Raw genomic sequence first — 19,826 nt, 5'->3', positions numbered from 1 at the left:
TCGAATTCTGGTGTCCATTGGTAAATTTACTAGTGGCTTACAATTTAATACTCCCTCTCTCTTTTGCACTTCTTCCCAAACGTAGCTACTCATCGCACATAGCAAGTGTTGATTTTTTTTAAAAGGACTATCAAATGCTCACACACTTTATTCTAATAAACACGAATCTTGGAACATATTTTGGCAACGTACATACTGCAGTCATTATTTCTTCACGTTGAAGCGCACCCACGTGTCTTCTGCAGCCTTCCAATAGGCGTTTCAAAAGGACTCTTCTCCTGCTGCATTTTACCGTAGCACTCTCTCATTCCTGGGTTTCATCTCCAAAATATTCTGTTATTAATGTAAAGATAAGTAATCCATTTTTTTGTCTCTCCAAAGGATAACCATCGACAGAATTAACTGAGAGTATCGTAAACTTTTTTTTTAACTCAATTTGTCGTGTATACTTCGTTCTTGGTTGTCCAATCATTGTAAATTGAAAACTCTTCTATTGAACCCACAATCCCATATTGTTACTTATAGTTCTTCCTCGATTTTATGAAATACATAATAAGTAAAAACCCTAGTATAAACTGACAAGCGAAATGTTACTAGTTCGTATCAGTATGTTGAACGTACAAACTACAGAATATAGAAGACTAAAAAAAGTAGAGGACATCTTGTTTCTAAAAGATAGTATATCACCGTAAATTTTTCTAAGAAAATCGTTTTGTGCATTGCGATTGTAGCAAGTACTTCTGGAACAGTTCAAATACTAATGTTAAGTTCCTTGCAAGGGCACCACCGGCATAAATTACAAAACAAGCACATGGTTTTTAAACAAAGTCACATTTATTATACCGACGTTCATTAAATAACCATGGATACAATAAGTCACAATGGATTAAATCTTCATGGGTGAGTCAGAGGACGCTCTTACGTGGAGTGATTCACTTATTCAGTCATAGAAAGTACAACAACTATTGCCGGCCGCGCTGCTGACGCGCCTTGCCACGGTTCGCTCGGCTCCCCCCCCCCCCCCCCCCCTCACACGGAGGTTTCTAGTCCTCGCTCGGGGCATGGATGTGTGTGTTGTCCTTAGTGTAAGTTAGATTAAGTAGTGTGTAAGCCTAGGGACCGATGACCACAGCAGTTTAGTCTCATAGGAACTTACCACAAATTTCCGAAAACTTTATGAGAACTATTAATATGGGAGGTACAAAGACGGAAATGGAAAGTGTTACGCCATGCAGCACATGTTCGATATTTACCAAATTTTGTGAAGGTGCTCATCACAAAATGCTTATTAAATGATTAAACTTTCACTCAGTTCAGAACTGATGTCTGTCGTCAGTATCAGTACGAGGTGTGACCGTGACGAGCAGGAACGCACACTTGTATTCGTTTTTGCTATGCGTGAAACAAGTGTGAGTTCATAATGGCTGCTGGTTGTTGTATATATATAAATTATACGTTTCTCTACCACATCCCAGATATGTTCAATGGGTGTCAGATCAGGGGACCTGGGAGATTAGTCAAGGATCCGCTTACTTCTCAGGGCGTTTGTGTTGTGAACTGTAGTGCGGAATGTTGCATTATGTTGCTGGAGTCCGCTGCTGGGTACGCTGACATGAATGGTATGGCAAGAAGATTTACCATTCTATCCACATACCGGCGAGCATTCGGCTTACCAGCAAAAATCACCTTATCAGCTCTGTTACATCAGGTGGAGGTATAGATCTCGAGGATCCTCTGATCTATCACCAGGTCGCCTACAGACACGTTGGCGTCGATCTGACCTCCACGAACAGAAGTAAAAGTAATCGCTGAAAACCACAGATTGCCACTCATAGTCCCATGTCATACGATGCACCACAATGTTGCATGTGGTACAGTGTCAGGGGTAAACGATGCACGGCAACTCGAGATCTAACCGTTCAGTAATCTATTTGTGACGGTTCTTGCAGACCTCCTGCCTGTAACCACTGCCTGATTTCAACTATTCATCACCGTGAGTAGAAAAATTCTACGATCTTCTTGTGGTGTAGTCGTTCCTGAAGAACCCGTATCTACTTTTCTTGGCACATAGTCGTCTTGAGTTCAGTAAGAGTAAAAAACAATTCCTTATTACCAGATTGTCCACCACTTTCACGCGAATCTCCCCGCTGCGCATTATGCAGTGCGTTCATGTGACGCTATTGACGGCGACCTGGCGTCGTGAGGGGTCATTAAGTGCTGTGATCTTATTTTAGAGGAATAGGCTACGTGCAGGGATTGGTCTTAAGCATTCTCTCTTCGCTATCAAGAACACGACATCCGTTGTCCACCTTCATTGCAGAAAGTAGTTATGTGTAAGACGGCAGACTCATACAAAGCAGGTGTAAAGGAAAGATTTGTATGCGTGAGATGAGAAATAGTTTATTCAGTGCAGCAGAGCAACTCTTTTACGCAGTAGAGAAACTCGCTGGGCTTCTCGACAGTGAGTATCATTCAACTATTTAAATTTTTAATTGTTTGTATGAGAAATAACTGATTTTTCGCTTGGTAATTAAAGTAACTTTTTTTACGTAGAGTGTTCTTGAGAAGATAATGTGAACGGTTGGCCATTAAAACTGTGATACAAGGAAGGACATCAAATCTGGAAGTGTTACATACTGGCCGTATACAGTATGATGGGAAGAACACATTGTCAAATTTGTTTTGGGATCTACTGGATGTGAAATATACTACACCGTGGTACCACCTCTAGAACTAATAACATATCTGATTTCGAGTAAACTGAGATTGGGTAGCATATATAGGTAAGTCATTCCACGCCGCAGAAACTCTGTGCCATAGTCCGTCAATCTTAGCGGCTCGCAAGTGGTGGTATGGCAGTCTGTAGGCATACTATGACAAGATGCTTTCAAACGGTAAGAGACCTGGGGAATGTGGTCAGGCGACAGATTAACACACTCTGTATCAACGTAGGTCACAACAGTAAGGTAAACACGTCGTCTTGCGTTATCCTGTTGAAATACAACGCCACGGAGACCTCGTAGTTAAGACAGAAATGTAACAATTGCTGTTCAAAATGGTTCAAATGGCTCTGAGCACTATGGGACTTAACATCTATGGTCATCAGTCCCCTAGAACTTAGAACTACTAACCCGGGCGTGGGAAGCGAGAACGCTACCGCACGACCACGAGCTGCGGACAATTGCTGTTCAAATTACCATCTGTGCGACCCAGAGGTGATCGTTATGTGAATCCTGTGGCAGACCATACCGTCCCCTTAAGTGCTGGGATCATATGACATGGCTAATGCAGTCTGACAACGTACGTTCTTCTCGTAGCCCCACTACAAAGATGATCGTCTGAAAAGATAGATAGGTGCCATTCCTGTGTCCAGTGCATCGTCGGGCCCGCCGCTGTCGATGCACCTGTCTCTAGAGACATCGCCAAAGTGGCCGCGTAGACACCTTACTGCAACCAACCCCTTTTCTGACCCAAGGTACTTGACATGCCTGTCCGATCCTACGTGCTCGAGTCTATATATGTCTTTCGGGCTCTAGTTGCGCGGGACCGTTGAAATACTGCAAGGTGCTGAGTATGTTCCATCGACTCCATATTTGTACGTTAGCGGTGTTACCCAACTAATGTGAGTAACAATATGGATGGAGCGGTAAACCACAGTCTCTACATGCTACGATCTTGCCGCTGTCGAATTTCAGCACCTTGTTTCACGAGGCGTAACACGATCTTGTCACGAACAACCAACATTCATATGTGATTTCTGAATGAGGGACTTGAAACCTGGTAATTAAGGAAGGCATGATTGGGTTACTATTGTGGACGGGGCACGAATCAATTACTATTGGTTTGCTTTGCAATTTCACTCATTTATTTAGTAAATAATTTTTGAAAACAAGCCATGTGGTCGCAATCAGAATTTTCAAGCAAGTAACCACAATCACAGCTGAAGGCCTTTAACGCCAAAATGGCAATTATAAAAAAAATTAACAAATATACTCAAACGGCGAATGGAATAGCAAAAGTTAATTTAAAAAACAAACAACACATCACCAAACAGGTGAGACAAATGATGGTAACTTAATAATACAATAACAAAAGAAAACACAAGGGCCATTGACAGACGGTGCTCCAGGAATCGACCTCTGATTAGTTCACACCAAAACCACTTTCGTGGCCGGCCGGTGTGGCCGTGCGGTTCTAGGCGCTTCAGTCTGGAACTGCGTGACCGCTACAGTCGCAGGTTCGAATGCTGCCTCGGGCATGGATGTTTGTGATGTCCTTAGGTTAGTTAGGTTTAAGTAGTTGTAAGTTCTAGGGGACTGATGACCATAGATGTTAAGTCCCATAGTTCTCAGAGCCAACCAACCACTTTCGTTAGTGAAGAGAAAGGCAGCCAAGAGTTGCATTCAGATCAGAAGATGGTAACTCGGACTAGTGGCAGTCTAACGAGCGACTAATGATAATCTTGGTGAGGCTACCTGACATCCAACAAAACAAATGCAAGATGTAAAATTACGCCAAAGCGGGAACCGGCAGTCTGGGCTCTGCCACAGAAAACTATGCTTAGAGCACCTGGAACAAGAAGGAATGACTCCCACTAAGGTAGAAGAACGCCACCCAACCTATAATCAAGAAGCTGTCAAAATTACACGCCTCCATAGACAGCAGCGGCAAGACGAGGAAATGTACACTGCCGTTACAAACACTAACCCCCAGTGCAGGTAACTGGGGCGTTAGCGGTCACAAGACAGTAAAATACTGCTTGTTGAACTTAACAAGAAGCTGAAAAATAGTAAATAGTAATTAGAAGCTCAGGAAGGCTAATCAGATCCGCCTTCACCAGTTACTCGAGTCGCTGCTTTTCACCTCGGCGATACTACGAGTAGAACACGAACCCAAGTCACTGGAGAATCCCGAGATTTAACAATGGTGGAGGTTTCGCTACGCGAAAAGCAATGTAATCAACTTAAACATGCAGGATACGGTTTCGACGAGGTCGTGCACCCTCGTGACCACTGCCCTTCGATCAGGTAGTCCATACACGCCGCCAGCAGTCCCGGTGTGTTGGCGTTCTGCGCGGACACCACTGTTCCTGCGTCCCCAACCGAACTCCCCACTCACACCACACGGAAGAAGCACGAGATCGCCCAAAGGAACAACATATCGATAAGCGCCGCTGCTTCCACTAGCGGACAGACAACGCTTACGAAACCGAGTGGCACCAGTGATATGAGAAGAAGAGAAACAACGCAACCATGCCAACTAAACGATACGGTCTGGCAGAAACCTACACAAGGCACCAACACGAGCTGCAGCACGGCTCAGAACCCGCTACGTGATCTATCCTTAAACCGAAAATGAAGACCATGTTACTCGTACCTACGTCATCAGCTTCTGTTGAACTGGTAATCGTCTGGATGTCCAAGCATATACACTCCTGGAAATTGAAATAAGAACACCGTGAATTCATTGTCCCAGGAAGGGGAAACTTTATTGACACATTCCTGGGGTCGGATACATCACATGATCACACTGACAGAACCACAGGCACATAGACACAGGCAACAGAGCATGCACAATGTCGGCACTAGTACAGTGTATATCCACCTTTCGCAGCAATGCAGGCTGCTATTCTCCCATGGAGACGATCGTAGAGATGCTGGATGTAGTCCTGTGGAACGGCTTGCCATGCCGTTTCCACCTGGCGCCTCAGTTGGACCAGCGTTCGTGCTGGACGTGCAGACCGCGTGAGACGACGCTTCATCCAGTCCCAAACATGCTCAATGGGGGACAGATCCAGAGATCTTGCGGGCCAGGGTAGTTGACTTACACCTTCTAGAGCACGTTGGGTGGCACGGGATACATGCGGACGTGCATTGTCCTGTTGGAACAGCAAGTTCCCTTGCCGGTCTAGGAATGGTAGAACGATGGGTTCGATGACGGTTTGGATGTACCGTGCACTATTCAGTGTCCCCTCGACGATCACCAGTGGTGTACGGCCAGTGTAGGAGATCGCTCCCCACACCATGATGCCGGGTGTTGGCCCTGTGTGCCTCGGTCGTATGCAGTCCTGATTGTGGCGCTCACCTGCACGGCGCCAAACACGCATACGACCATCATTGGCACCAAGGCAGAAGCGACTCTCATCACTGAAGATGACACGTCTCCATTCGTCCCTCCATTCACGCCTGTCGCGACACAATTTGGAGGCGGGCTGCACGATGTTGGGGCGTGAGCGGAAGACGGCCTAACGGTGTGCGGGACCGTAGCCCAGCTTCATGGAGACGGTTGCGAATGGTCCTCGCCGATACCCCAGGAGCAACAGTGTCCCTAATTTGCTGGGAAGTGGCGGTGCGGTCCCCTACGGCACTGCGTAGGGTCCTACGGTCTTGGCGTGCATCCGTGCGTCGCTGCTGTCCGGTCCCAGGTCGACGGGCACGTGCACCTTCCGCCGACCACTGGCGACAACATCGATGTACTGTGGAGACCTCACGCCCCACGTGTTGAGCAATTCGGCGGTACGTCCACCCGGCCTCCCGCATGCCCACTATACGCCCTCGCTCAAAGTCCGTCAACTGCACATACGGTTCACGTCCACGCTGTCGCGGCATGCTACCAGTGTTAAAGACTGCGATGGAGCTCCGTATGCCACGGCAAACTGGCTGACACTGACGGCGGCGGTGCACAAATGCTGCGCAGCTAGCGCCATTCGACGGCCAACACCGCGGTTCCTGGTGTGTCCGCTGTGCCGTGCGTGTGATCATTGCTTGTACAGCCCTCTCGCAGTGTCCGGAGCAAGTATGGTGGGTCTGACACACCGGTGTCAATGTGTTCTTTTTTCCATTTCCAGGAGTGTAGTACCACTCACACCAGTTTGAAGTTTGCTTCATATCACCTTCATGGTGCTGCAATTTTAATTGGCCAGTGTAAACTGCGTTGGTACGTTTGTCTGTAAACAGACATACTAACCTAATCAGGTTCTCCGTAGTTGTGCAACGAATGTGCGTTTCGTTTGTGTCCCAGAAAGTGTTTAGACCGGGACAGGTGCGCAGCCGCGGCCTTGAGTTTAGGACCGCGGCGGCAGCAGAATGTAGCCTGTAGGGTCGTAACAGAAGCCGAACCTTTTGCTGCCCGCATTCGTTGCGTTTGTCCGCCATACACAAGTCGTTCATCTGCACGGGGGATGCGAGAGGTACTCTGAAGAGAGTACTTCCAAGACGTCATTGTTGAGTATCTGGGTGGACCGGATAATGAAAATGGATTTATGAATACTAATTAGTAGTATACAGTAGACGTAACATATTATAAGCGTTTTACCTCTCATCGTGTCTAATTACTGAGGACATTAATGGTTGTCACGAAGAGTTGCCCTTGTGTATGAAATAAGCTGGTTCATGTCCTACTTCAATCAGTAATTATAAGTACATAAAGTCAGTTGATAATATTTATAAAGGAAAAACACGAGCAAGAAGTGCACTCTAGAGGAAGTCTTCCGCATGGATTCTTCTACATGAGTGATAGCCACAAGGGAAGTACAGCACTTCCTTTTAGTAATTTTAAAGTTACCTATACAATTCGCAGTGTTTTGAGAAATTCGCATTAAATACCCATAAATTCAATACTTTTAGTTTCCGTGAAAGAAGTTTTTTAGTCTAATCTAACATAACGTAAATTAACAGGATCTGCAAATGAAAACTGGCAGTTTACTCGAATACTGTGAGCAACACGTGTCACTGTTGTTCGGAACCGACAGCTACTGGCCTACAAGGAAATATGCTCCGTATACTAAGAATGAGAAACGACACAGCTTCTTGTGCTACTTCTTCTTCGTTTTCTTCTTCTTCCTCGTCTTTTCTAGTTTGTCTATGGGGTTGGCGATGCTATATGGGTTTTGGCAATGTCAGTGACAGTTAGTGGTAGGATTTCCTTCCTGGCGCTAATCGCATGTGCAAGAGTGAGAACACCCTCTTCATATATAAGAATGGATTACTGTTCAATTACCATATCACCCCCAGGTTTTAAGATATGTCGGTGTATGTAGAAACCGTTCCAGGAGAATTAAACATTCAGGCAACGGAATGTAAAAACTAATTAAAATATCCCTGGCTATTATGACGTGGTTGGCGGAAACCCAACACTTCGTTTCCATCTGCGGCGGACATCTTCATGAGAAGTTGTTGCTTCGATGAAAGTCGATTCACACTCGGGCTCATTACTGAGTGAGATAATATTTCGTTTCCGCGTACTCTCGTGCGTCACAAACTTTCAAAACTCTAACGCAGTTGGACTGTGTCGGTTTCTATCGCCCGCTCTTCCTATAGTTCCAATGTGAAACACAGTTACATATCAGCACGAGAATCCAAATGTCGTGTTTTACACCTACTCCTTCCGATTAAAATGACCAATGTATTAATAATCTGTCAGCTCTCTGTATAGCCTGTCGTAGTATTCGCTCTTGGCAGGGAAAGAGTTTTATCAAGTCTATTCTAATGATTTCCCGGCTGCAAAGGACGTTCCCGAACAGCTGATCTGTTTGTTTCTCCACTTCTGTAGCCGCTTTGTGTACCAGTCGTTTTTCCACAGTGCGCTGTCCGGGTAGACAGAGGAGACAGAGAAGATCCAAAGAAGAGCGGTTACTTGGTAAGCGTGATAGCGTTAGGGAGATGTATAGCAAACTCAAGTGGCAGACTCTTCAAGAGAGACGCCCTGCATCGCGGTGTAGCTTGCTGTCCAGCTTTCGAGAGCATGCGTTTCTGGATGAGGTATCGAATATATTGCTTCCCCCTACTTATACCTCCCGAGGAGGTCACGAATGTAAAATTAGAGAGATTCGTGTGCGCACGGAGGCTTTCCGACAGTCGTTCATCCCGCGAACCATACGCGAGTGGAACAGGAAAGGGAGGTAATGACACCGTTGGGTGGCTTGCGGAGTATAAATGTAGATGTAGATGTAGATGAACATGTACACATCCGCAAACTAAATTTAATCCTGTAAATTCCTGCCTTTTGCAGCTGTTTGCGAGGATTTTCGTCCGACTTTAGGTATTGCTAATTATATATTTTGGATGCGATACGCTGTTCCTTCAAGCTCTTCCCTGAGCTCCGAGTAACGTGTTTATGTACAGTAGCAAAACTGTGAATTTGCCAGAGTGCAGTACAAATCTACGATCTTTACGGATCGGTTTTAATTCTTTTTTCAATTCAGTGGGCGAAACCCAGAGATTCCAATTTTCCGTCGAGCATACCTGGTTGACAGATATTCCTCGCTCTAGCCGTTTTTGTCTTGGGTGATGAAGCCTGGTGTCTGTAACAATTCGTCTATGTGGATTTACTGTATATCATGTGGCCCATGGTACTATATTATTTCGTGAAGAGAGCCACATCCAGAAAATGTAACTTCCTCCTTCATGGTAAAATGAACCTTTGGATTAGTCTTACCGAGATGTTAATGAAAACGATCTAGTTCCTCTTTGCCATACTTCCACAATACAAACGTACAGTGCATTTAACGGAACTTTTTCCATAAATATGTTTGTTGCCTCTGGCTACAGGAGCTCTCCAAGGACAAGTCATTTGTCTGTTCTTCAAATTGGTCGTGCCATTCAAATTAAACGTTTGTGAGACAGTATTTAAGAGTTTCGCAAAATTAGCAAGGAAACCCAATTTAAAGATACAGGAACACCTAACCACTATGGGACTTAACATCTGAGGTCATCAGTCTACTACGTAAACCTAACTAACCTAAGGACATCACACACATCCATGCCCGAGGCAGGATTCGAACCTGTGACCGTAGCAGTCGCTCGGTTCCTGACTGAAGCGCCTAGAACCGCTCGACCACCGCGGGTGGCGACGATCGCAAAAAACTAAGCATTTAAATTATACGTTGTAGCTGTGATGTGTAAGTGGGTACTACGAAAATTGAAGAAACGATTAAACAAACATAACTGCAGGACCCGTCGTTTATGGGTAGCGTCTTTGATTCATAATCAAAACGTCTTCGGCCCCGGGTTCGAACCCCGCCACTACCTACATTTTGATAAATAATCAGCATTGGCGGCCGAAGACTTCCGGCATAAGAAGTCAGCCTCATTCTGCCAACGGCCTTGTCAAAGAGGGCGGAGGAGCGGATAGAGGTTCAGGGCACTATCTTGTCCTGGGGGTGGGAAATTGCCCCTAAAGGCGGAAGAATCAGCAATGATCAACGACATGAGGATGCAGAAGGCAATGGAAACCACTGCATTAAAGACGTGTAACGTGTATCCACAGGACTTGTGGCCTGTAATTGAAGAAGTGTCATGATGATCTCTCCATTGGCAAAAGATTCCGGAATAGTCGCCCATTCGGATCTCCGGGAGGGGACTGCCAAGGGGGAGGTTACCATGAGAAAAAGATTGAATAATCAACGAAAGGATAACGTTCTACGAGTCGGGGCGTGGAATGCCAGAAGCTTGAACGTGGTAGGGAAACCAGAAAATCTGAAAAGAGAAATGCAAAGGCTCAATCTAGATATAGTAGGGGTCAGTGAAGTGAAGTGGAAAGAAGACAAGGATTTCTGGTCAGCTGAGTATCGGGTAATATCAACAGCAGCAGAAAATGGATTCGTTATGAATAGGAAGGTAGGGCAGAGGGTGTGTTACTGTGAACAGTTCAGTGACCGGGTTGTTCTAATCAGAATCGACAGCAGACCAACACCGACAACGATAGTTCAGGTATACATGCCAACGTCGCAAGCTGAAGATGAACAGATAGAGAAAGTGTATGAGGATATTGAAAGGGTAATGCAGTATGTAAAGGGAGGCGAAAATCTAATAGTCATGGGCGACTGGAATGCAGTTGTAGGGGAAGGAGTAGAAGAAAAGGTTACAGGGGAATATGGGCTTGGGACGAGGAATGAAAAAGGAGAAAGATTAATTGAGTTCTGTAACGAGTTTCAGCTAGTAATAGCGAAAACCCTGTTCAAGAATCACAAGAGGAGGAGGTATACATGGAAAAGGCCAGGAGATGCGGGAAAATTTCAATTAGATTACATCATGGTCAGATAGAGATTCCGAAATCAGATACTGGACTGTAAGGCGTACCCAGGAGCAGATATAGACTCTCAATACGCAAAGAAGTGGGATACGGAAGTACTAAGGAATGACGAGATACGTTTGAAGTTCTCTAACGCTATAGATACAGCAATAAGGAAAAGCGCAGTAGCCAGTACAGTTGAAGAGGAATGGACGTCTCTAAAAAGGGCCATCACAGAAGTTGGGAAGGAAAACATAGGTACAAAGAAGGTAGCTGCGAAGAGACCATGGGTAACAGAAGAAATACTTCAGTTGATTGATGAAAGGAGGAAGTACAAACATGTTCCGGGAATATCAGGAATACAGAAATACAAGTCGCTGAGGAATGAAATAAATAGAAAGTGCAGGGAAGCTAAGACGAAATGGCAGCAGGAAAAGTGTGAAGACATCGAAAAAGATATGATTGTCGGAAGGACAGACTCAGCATACAGGAAAGTCAAAACAACCTTTGGTGACATTAAAAGCAACGGTGGTAACATTAAGAGTGCAACGGGAATTCCACTGTTAAATGCAGAGGAGAGAGCAGATAGGTGGAAAGAATACATTGAAAGCCTCTATGAGGGTGAAGATTTGTCTGATGTGATAGAAGAAGAAACAGGAGTCGATTTAGAAGAGATAGGGGATCCAGTATTAGAATCGGAATTTAAAAGAGCTTTGGAGGACGTACGGTCAAATAAGGCAGAAGGGATAGATAACATTCCATCATAATTTCTAAAATCATTGGGGAAAGGGGCAACAAAACGACTATTCACGTTGGTGTGTAGAATATATGAGTCTGGCGACATACCATCTGACTTTCGGAAAAGCATCATCCACACAATTCCGAAGACGGCAAGAGCTGACAAGTGCGAGAATTATCGCACAATCAGCTTAACAGCTCATGCATCGAAGCTGCTTACAAGAGTAATATACAGAAGAATGGAAAAGAAAATTGAGAATGCGCTAGGTGACGATCAGTTTGGCTTTAGGAAAAGTAAAGGGACGAGAGAGGCAATTCTGACGTTACGGCTAACAATGGAAGCAAGGCTAAAGAAAAATCTAGACACTTTCATAGGATTTGTCGACCTGGAAAAAGCGTTCGACAATATAAAATGGTGCAAGCTGTTCGAGATTCTGAAAAAAGTAGGGGTAAGCTATAGGGAGAGACGGGTCATATACAATATGTACAACAACCAATAGGGAATAATAAGAGTGGACGATCAAGAACGAAGTGCTCGTATTAAGAAGGGTGTAAGACAAGGCTGTAGCCTTTCGCCCCTACTCTTCAATCTGTACATCGAGGAAGCAATGATGGAAATAAAAGAAAGGTTCAGGAGTGGAATTAAAATACAAGGTGAAAGGATATCAATGATACGATTCGCTGATGACATTGCTATCCTGAGTGAAAGTGAAGAAGAATTAAATGATCTGCTGAACGGAATGAACGGTCTAATGAGTACACAGTATGGTTTGAGAGTAAATAGGAGAAAGACGAAGGTAATGAGAAGTAGTAGAAATGAGAACAGCGAGAAACTTAACATCAGGATTGATGGTCACGAAGTCAATGAAGTTAAGGAATTCTGCTACCTAGGCAGTAAAATAACTAATGACGGACGGAGCAAGGAGGACATCAAAAGCAGACTTGCTATGGCAAAAAAGTCATTTCTGGCCAAGAGAAGTCTAGTAATATCAAATGCCGGCCTTAATTTGAGGAAGAAATTTCTGTGGATGTACGTCTGGAGTACAGCATTGTATGGTAGTGAAACATTGACTGTGGGAAAACCGGAACAGAAGAGAATCGAAGCATTTGAGATGTGGTGCTATAGACGAATGTTGAAAATTAGGTGGACTGATAAGGTAAGGAATGAGGAGGTTCTACGCAGAATCGGAGAGGAAGGAATATGTGGAAAACACTGATAAGGAGAAGGGACAGGATGATAGGACATCTGCTAAGACATGAGGGAATGACTTCCATGGTACTAGAGGGAGATGTAGAGGGCAAAAACTGTAGAGGAAGACAGAGATTGGAATACGTCAAGCAGATAATTGAGGACGTAGGTTGCAAGTGCTACTCTGAGATGAAGAGGTTAGCACAGGAAAGGAATTCGTGGCGGGCCGCATCAAACCAGTCAGCAGCCTGTAGACTGATGACCAAAAAAAAAAAAAAAATGGAAGCTATAAAAGGGGAGAAACAGATATAACGGCCGTTTCGGAACACGCTTCACGGTCTGGATGCGGAACTGAATGGTATGTTGAACTCTGATCATCCATCATTGGGCACCAGGTGTAGCGAACGAGGCACACCTTTACGTCACAGTATGCGGAAAGGATATTTCACTTCAGTCAGATACGAGCCAATGTGTGAAGCGGGCTTCCAAAAAAGCTGCAGCATCGTTGAAGATGCCCTCTACAGATGGAGACAAAACGCAGCAAGTCTCCAAGAAATTCGTCCGACCACACAAAATAGTCTGGATAATTTTAATAAGTGTGACATTTCCAAGCGAGAAAGTTCGCATTTTACTATTAGACTCATCTGCGGGGAGAAGATGTCAAAAGATGTGTGACGCCTGGACAGATTCCAGAAGGAGAGAGTGAAACTTTTGGGTGCCCCCACATATCCGTCTCGTTGCACGACCCCCGATGTTCCGAAGTTTCTGAGAATAAAGCAGCTACTCGGCTCGGCGAAGTCGCAGAGGATTATGAAACGTACGGAGGAGACGTTGCAACGAGAGTGAGTTCACCAGTTGCAGCGGGGACTTGAGAGACACAATCTGGAAGTTAACGTCTGTGCATATTACTACCAGTAATAAATTATGTACTGGAAAATGGGATAAAATTTATAGATTATTGCTTGCTGTTATTGGGAAGCATATTTTGATAGCGTCTAGTATACTAAACCAGCCTGGGAGGCTGAGCAGTTCTAGGCGCTACAGTCTGGAACCGCGCGACCGCAACGGTCGCAGGTTCGAATCCTGCCTCGGGCATGATGTGTGAGATGTCCTTAGGTTAGTTAGGTTTAAGTAGTTCTAAGTTCTAGACGACTGATGACCTCAGAAGTTAAGTCCCATAGCGCTCAGAGCCATTTGAACCATTTAGTATGCTGAAGAAGAATTTTGACAGTTTGCAGATTAATCGGGTGACTTGTCACGTAGATACTTCCCACACTACCATTAATTTACCCATACATTATCTGAAATCGTTGCTTACCAAGAGTAGAAATTTTGTCATGAGTCCACGAGTTGTGCTCACGGAGAAAATTACAGTCAGTTTAAAAGCAGGCTTCCGTAAAGTGTACATGGAAACAGCTGTAAAAAGCCGTATGGTAAAGAGCAAAGCCACAAAAAATTACCATAATGTAACAGCGGGTGAGATAAATGGTGTAAAACGCCTGTACGAGACCAGTAGTAAGCACAGCGGACAAAAAAATAGGAGACATCACACTAATGCTTTGAATCGCCACGTCTAGCTTTGATAATGGCCTCAGATCGTCGATGAGAAGAGCCCACAAGCTTCTTCATCTATGTCATTTCCAGCTAAAGCCACATGTAATGCTTCCATGGATGGTGGAGAATACTCGAAGGAAGACAAGGGGAGCTTGGTGCAAACCTGTGCCACCAGTCGCCAGAAGTTTCGATAGCGTTTCCAGTCTATACATGGTAATGAAGCGCCTAGAGGAAGTGGACGATCTGGGCTGCGAACTGTCCCCCGTCAAAAGACTGTAGTTTGAAAATTAAACGTGATCATCAAATCATTTAATTAAATGTGGGTTAAACTGACTGGGCCGCGCGGGATGATCCGAGCGGTCTTGGCGCTGCAGTCATGGACTGTGCGGCTGGTCCCGGCGGAGGCTCGAGTCCTCCCTCGGGCGTGGGTGTGTGTGTTTGTCCTTGGGATAATTTAGGTTAAGTAGTGTGTAAGCTTAGGGACTGATGACCTTAGCAGTTAAGACCCATAAGATTTCACATACATTTTTGAAACTGACTGGTGAAGAAGTAGAAATTTCTATTAGATTTAGAAAAGTTCAGTCGAAATGTATTACTACGTCCAAGATCAATTAAAATTACAAGGGTTGGACAAAAATATGGAAATGCCGCGAAAAATTCATGCTTGAACATAAACGCAAATTCTAGCCAAGCCTGAACGTTGCGCTAAACATGATCCGTTGAGTCACAGTACGAACCGAAGTGTGTGTTCACTGATCGCGACAGACGGTTATTGAAGAGGATTGTGACGAAAAATAAGACAGCTGCAAAAGTTAACGCAGGACTGGATGCTGCACTCGCGAACTTTATCAGTATAAATACAACATGAAGGGAGCTCTATAAGCAGGGCAATCATGAATTCCAAAATCACTCATGACTGAAGTTGCCATTATTTTGCAGAATGAATGGTGTAAGATTCCCTACCATACAGAACCTGTATTCATTCTGAGGCAACTGCATGCTAATTTCAATGCCAAATTCAAATGGCTCTGAGCAATATGGGACTTAACATCTGAGGTCATCAGTACCCTAGAACTCAGAACAACTTAAACCTCACTAACCTATGGGCATGACACACATCCATGTCCGTCGCAGGATTCGAACCTGCGACCGTACCGGTTGTGCGGTTCCAGACTGAAGCGCCTACAACCGCTCGGCCACAGCAGCCGGAATGCCAAGGGTTTTCCTAAACTGTATTAGATTTGGTAATGTGTTGTGTTTTTTGTGTCTCAATATTTTCGTCCACCTCCCGTTACTAAATGAAAAAAAGTGGCTGGCTAAGCCCAAGGAGTTAGTGGAGTGGTTCCATAAAGTCAGAGGCAGGGAACGCATTGGCAGAACCAGCTGAGGAAAGATGAGGCGTGGTAGGAACGACATGCGATGCTGACATAGGCCTGTAGGGAGAAAATGGAGTGATACTGCGCTTCTCAGCCACCACTAGCGATACTGAGAGTATAAATTTATCTATGTAAGTGCTACAAAGAGACTTGTCGTCAATCCAGTATCAGCTTACCAGCTACTGTAAACTAATTAAGTCATCGTATAACTTTTCATTGAATAATGAGTGTACTGTGTACTTCAACGAGTGCATTTCTATGGGTTTAGTTGCAAATCAATGCCTGTGTAACAATAAATCAGGGATTCGTTACGTGACAGCAAGTGAACGGGTGGGTGCCAAAAATCGGTTACAGAGAGTAGCAGTAGAGACAAAGTACCATTTAAAGAACAGATTCCTGAGAAGCGGCGAGCAGCAGAGGTGTAGAATAATCAACTGAAGAGTTTGAATCCCTTGGATAGATAGTCAGATCTCACTTAACTTGCAAATAGTATAAATATCGTAATTGGTCTGAGCAACAGGTTTGTTACTTTTTTTGAGAGAATGGATGACATTATAAATACTAAATTTCAGTTACAATTCACTAATGATAGTTCCCAGTACGAAGTTCTATCAGTGCTACAGGTGAAGGAAGCATCAAAAAGTAAGAAGCCTGTATAATTTCAAAACAGTACCAGTGTTTTGAAAGTACAGTCTCTATCTTTTGTTAACCAGTTCGCTATTGTCTGAGAGAGTACCCATTTTGCCTTTCAAACAGTTCAAACATTATATTTTAATTAAGGTTTAATAATAACTGTGCACACATAGCAATTTTAAAACGAAGAATAAAACACTAAAATCCATTTTCTTTGAATATTTGTACACTGGGCACCTGTAGTAGGCACTAATAAGCATATTTTCTGTAATGTCTATTTACTGTGTTGGTCTGACATTTTCTGTGATCAATTCGCTTTTCGGCGTCGGTGGTATTCCAAATACAAATACGCTGTTAGATTCTGTGGGCACAATGGCATTGCTCGGAAGCTATTGTTTACTCAAGCGGCATGGACCTGTTTGGGTAGTGGGAAAGTGTTGGACTCGGAAAATAAAGTGTAATAGAACAGAAATTTAGTAATAAAAAAATGTAAAACTTATACAGTAAAAACACAACCCTTGAAATTCTTGAGAGTAAGATGATAATTAAAAAACCGGAAAGGTTGCCCTGCTTTGGAGGTAAAAATTAAATTATAAAACAATTGAAGTACTAAGCAGTTACTTCCAAATTGTTAATTGCTCGTTGGGGTTGATCGTTAACAGAGAAATAAAAAACATAAACTGGTAATACTTAGCAGCTACACGAACGGCTTATGGCCCAATGATGTCTTCCACGCCGAGGACAAGTAGTATAAAATTTTAAGCAATGGCATCACAAGTGGTTAACAAAGAGCACAGGTTAAGATCAACCAGATAATTATTCTGAGCAACTTCACAAACGGCTTACGTCACTGTGATAAATATCTATCATGGTGAAGCCAGTTCAATACAATTTTAACACAAAATTTTCTTAAGCAACACAATGCCTCGGGCATAAAGATCAGTTTACCGGTAACACCGAGAAAACTTATGTGGACAGAACTACACGACGAGGAACCTTAACAAGCGGCCGTGCAGCAGCCTTACAACAGGGGAAGGTGCTCCCGGATTTATAGAAATTAGGAACTACTTTGAAGAAGCTTAAACTTAAACACAGGGAGCTTTACAGTACAGTGGCCGACTGAACCATCACGTTAAACTTACACTAAATGCCACCTCTAGACAGCGTCGCTTAGGCCTTTGCAAAAGGGATTTAGAGAAGAGCAGTTGCACTAAATCATATACAAAGGACGTATAAAACATCAGAGCAAGGCAAGCGCTTAAAAGTTTGACGAGTATTGAATAAACGCTGTTTTTATAAACTCACTGTTTAATGCACACCTTGAAGAGATTATTGCGAAAGGCTTAGATGGGAAAAGAGGAATATGTATTGGTGGAAAGAGAATAGAATGTATAAGATTTTCTGATGACATGGCAGAAAGTGAGAGGACAGTGAATGACATGTTGAAAGATCTGAATGAAGCTTGTGTGGAATATGGGACGAAAATAAACACAGCAAAAACAAAGAGTATGGTCATCAGTACAAAACAAGGCTGTCCAATATTAAAATAGCATAATCTACCATTTGCCAAGTAAGTGCATTTAAATATCTTGGAAGCACAATAACTGAAGACTTGAGTTGTCACCAGGAGACGAAAACTCGAATTTCCATAGCAAAGGATGCATTCAACAGAAAGAGGAGACTCTTATGTGGCAAATTAGATAAAAGTCTGAGACAAAGGCTTGGCACATGTTTTGCCTGGAGTGTGGGACTATATGGGGCAGAAACATGGACGTTGAGGCGAGAGGATGAAAAAAGGTTAGAAGCATATGAGATGTGGATGTGGAGGAGAATGGAGAGAATAAGCTGGGTGGAAAGAGTGAGTAATGAAAGAGCATTGGAAAGGGTTGGTGAGAGAAGATGTCTGCTGAAAGTTGTAAGAGAAAGGAAAAAGAACTGGTTGGAGCATTCATTGAGAAGGGAGTGATGCTAGCAGATGCTTTGGAAAGATTGGTTTGTGGGAGAAGACTGAGAGGAAGAGGGAAATACAAGATGATAGACATCATAAAGGGAAGAAAATTATGCAGACCTGAAGAGGATGGCAGAAGACCGGACAGCCTGGAGAACTACCGTGTGAAAACCTGCCTTTTGGCAGAACACTGTTGATGATGATGAGTAGGTAATATATCAGACAGATAGGTAATAGTCAACATTAATAATAAAAACTGCTTTAATAAAATACAAGAAAGTTTAAAGAAGACTGACAAGCATAGCGTAAGCAATCAATAAGCCAGGCAGGTATCCTACAGAACTATTTGACAGAAAGCTCGTCTTTGTACACGCAAACGAGCCAGCTACGCTGCTCAGTTACGTGGCGAGTAGACAACCAATCAAAATCTAATACGTTCGTCACAAATCAGAAAGACGTTTTCAGAAAATCAGATATAGCCCAGTAGCAAAACACAAACGAGCACCCACAAACGAGCGCTTTTCGCTCACAACAGCGGCCAGCAGAACAACACAAGTATCAAGTAGGACCAAAAGCAGCCAGGATACAGAGCCTCACACATAGGTTAAGAACAAAATTACTGCCCAGTAGCAAAATGTCTGACAATATAGTCCACAATATGGACACGAAAAGGCTCACAGAGCTGGTTTGCTTCCTCCAATGGTCAAGTACTGACAGGCGTGATGGTGTCAGTAACACTCCACGAGCCAGACCTCGGCCTTCCAGCTATATTTGCCCAACACTGCTCACACGAACTCGTAAACCCAGACCTCCAACTGATCACTGCTGCCAGCAAGTCACTTCTCTGCAGCTAGCTGAACACCGCTCTATATGCCTGGCCGCCGCTGACTATGCGACCACTTAACGCGGTCTCCTAGCTACGGATCAGAGACAATCACACGGCAGATACGGCCAATAGTAGGCCACGAAGAAAGTTGCACATGCATGGCCTATTTATTGTTAGTGACTCAAGTAAAAATAGGTAATTTCAAAGTTATTACAGAATAAATACTTGTCAAGCTGCGTTTAATGAAGGAAGCAAATGAGTCTTGAGTAAAATTTTACTATGTTGTCGGTCAGTGGCTTTGGGACAAGTGGCCCTGAAAGCGAAACCTGATCCCAAGAAGACAGTTGCGTCCAGGCGAAAGGGTAAATAGGCAGCTGGAGTGAGTTGTTAACCTGAAAAAAAGAACAATCCACCACGTTATGAATCCAAGAGGCCGGAATTTGTTTTTAATGAGGAACTGTGGTTCACTTTCTCCATATAGTTGGTGGTATGTGGGAGACACAGCTACACCAGTAATCAGTGCCTATGGGAAGAACCAATGACGACGGGTGT

The sequence above is a fragment of the Schistocerca serialis genome, chromosome 1 (assembly GCF_023864345.2).
Source record: "Schistocerca serialis cubense isolate TAMUIC-IGC-003099 chromosome 1, iqSchSeri2.2, whole genome shotgun sequence".
Taxonomy (NCBI): Eukaryota; Metazoa; Arthropoda; class Insecta; order Orthoptera; family Acrididae; genus Schistocerca; species Schistocerca serialis.
Note: the sequence above shows the minus strand (reverse complement) of the source record.